This window comes from Sarcophilus harrisii, chromosome 4 (genome assembly GCF_902635505.1).
Source record: "Sarcophilus harrisii chromosome 4, mSarHar1.11, whole genome shotgun sequence".
Classification (NCBI taxonomy): domain Eukaryota; kingdom Metazoa; phylum Chordata; class Mammalia; order Dasyuromorphia; family Dasyuridae; genus Sarcophilus; species Sarcophilus harrisii.
The window spans coordinates 87,345,472-87,348,138 of NC_045429.1; the positions used below are offsets into that span (position 1 = coordinate 87,345,472).

Below are 2,667 nucleotides of genomic sequence, written 5' to 3' on the forward strand. Positions count from 1 at the left end.
ATATGCCTTTTAAATTTATTTATTGAATTTATTATAGTGAAAATTGGTTGTCTAAACCTAATTTTTGCCACTGTTTTACAATTTTCCTAGGAGATCTTATCTCTCCCCCCTTCTGTAAAGCTCTGTATTTTCTTAATTGAATTGAAAAAGCAATTGAAGACCTTTTGAATAAACAAAGTTGATGCCTGTACCACAAGCAGGAAAGTCATAGAATGGGAAAATTTTCTTTAATCTAAGCTTTTCAATGAGGATTTATATTTAATATCGGTAATCAATTAATGAAACATGTGACTAAAAGTGATTCTTCAAAATTATATGAACAAACATACAAACAAACATTTGTCAAAGGAAATATTACAAACTATTAATAATCACATAGGAAAATGATAGTTATTACCATCTATAAGAGAAATGCAGACCAAAACATTATTGTCTTCAACTCAAATTCTGAAATTAGTAAAGACAACCAAAAAAATTATGGAAATATTCAACATTGAAGGAACTGTGAAACAATAAATACATTATTGTATTATGGGTGGAGCTATGAATTAATAAAGGTAATCTGGAAATCAATTAGACCTATACAAATAAAGGAGTGTAAAATTTCTACACTTGTTCACCCTGATATTCCACTGTTAGCTATGTATCTCAAGGAATTCACTTAAAAAAAAAAAAAAAAAAGAAAGGTTCCATATATAAAAACATGTATATATTAGCATTTATAGTAATAAAGAATCAGAAATAATGCCAAGATCCATAATTGGAGAATAGCTAAACATGGACATTGCTAAAAGAAACAATAAATATATTAATGCAGAGAAATAGGGAAAGATTTACATCAACTAATTTAAAAAGAAGTAAATGTAAAGAAGTAAAAAACAATGCACAGTGACTGAATCAATGGATAATACATGCAGTAACTAAATCAATGAAAATACAAAAAACAACTATAAAACAATGAAATATGTATTTACATATATATATATATATATATATATATATGGTAAAGAGTAAGATTAATTTCAAAGAAGAAAGATAAGAACAGACCTTGATGTTTGTGATATTCTAATTCTGAACCAATTAATTTACTTCTTGTCCACAATGAGGAAAAGAAAGAAAAAGCTCTTTCTAAGCATATATATATATGAACTTGGCCTGATCATTTGTATAGGTGATGGGGTAGAGATGGGGTGGAGGCAAAATATGCCTTAATATTGAACATTACGTATGATGCTAGATTCTCCCCTCCAAATAAAATCTGATTCATTTATTGATTTTTATTCCTTCTTTAAAAATAAAAAAATAATAAAATAAATAAATCCTTGGTCCAGCCTCTTACGCAGGCACACTTCTGCGACCCAGCTGCTGCTTTGAATGGGAGTTTTGGAGGTGACTCAACAGCGTCAATTAACATCAAGCTCTACCTCTCTGAAAATCTGTACTGTATCTTCTGCTTTCCCAGAAACTACCAAATATGTCTCAAGAAAAAGAAAATTCTGAGGACAGTCCTAAAACAGGAAAAAATTAAGATCTCAAGCCCACTCATATGGCCCCACAAGAATATAACAACAATCAAAAAGCCAAGTGTCAGTCCTGTTGAAGGCTAGCATGAAAGAAACAAACCATCAGAAGTCACTAATACCCTTTCACCAGGGTTTCACAGAGCTCAACGGATCTATCAGCAAATATATCTATCTATCATATACTTAGCTGAAAGTAAATGCCTTGGCTATCTCCTCTCCAGTTTTTAGTTCTCTACACAGAAACTTGAACCTTTTCTGAGATGTTGATGGCATCAGTCTTGATACTTTTAAAGCCAGTGTCTTCAATTTCTGAAGAATTCAAGCATTTTACAAATGGACTTGAAGATGATAGGACCTTACAAAAATGCTCTGAAAAATCAAAAGGGCAGTCAGCAAATGTTGCCTTGGAAGCATCAATGACAGAGATATATAGCCAGGTTTTCTTTGGAGTGTGCAAATTTCTTTGGAGTAGTTGATCCTGCTGCATCATCACCAGAAAGTAGCAGAAGAGATATGAGGACTTTAGAGGATGCCAAAATTACTGATGAAGAACTGGACCCCACTCTGTATCTTCAGTCCTCACAAAGTGAAATTCTTAACACAAAACTTGACTACCAGAAAATATTGGACAGTCAGAATGACATTTTTAACTGCATGGAAATGGTGATGGATGAACTACAAGCATTCTTTTATGGAAGATACAACCTAATTCTTTAAGAAATTTTCAAGGCAACTTTGAAAAAGGATTGTCCAGTAGTTGGAAGCCTCACCAATTCAAAAACTGCTCAAACCTCAACTACGCAAATGCTCTTTCACACTCTAAAGCTCTCTCTCTACCAATGATCCAGTCTACATTTATTTCCTCCAAATTGTCCTTCAGATGGTTTCAGATGAAAAGATGCTGCCTTTTATGGAGTATGCCTTTCAATTAATGTGGCACTTTTAAAAATAAGCATCAGCATTAATTATTCTGAATATTCATTTATAAGTGTATCACCAGTCTTTATACAGACTCTGCTGATTGATACCATTTTTCAAAATATTTTTTTAAATTTGGATTTGGAAGTAATGATAGATAGATAGATAGATATTCTCAGTGACAGCAAATTTAAAAATGAGGAATGATTACAAAATAATTATATAA

General features: G+C 31.8%; 1 pseudogene; it reads left to right on the forward strand.

Annotated features, from left to right (window-relative positions):
* The first annotated feature begins 1,546 nt into the window (after nt 1–1,546).
* On the forward strand, nt 1,547–2,346 carry LOC100926843 (annotated as a pseudogene).
* Nucleotides 2,347–2,667: the final 321 nt, after the last annotated feature.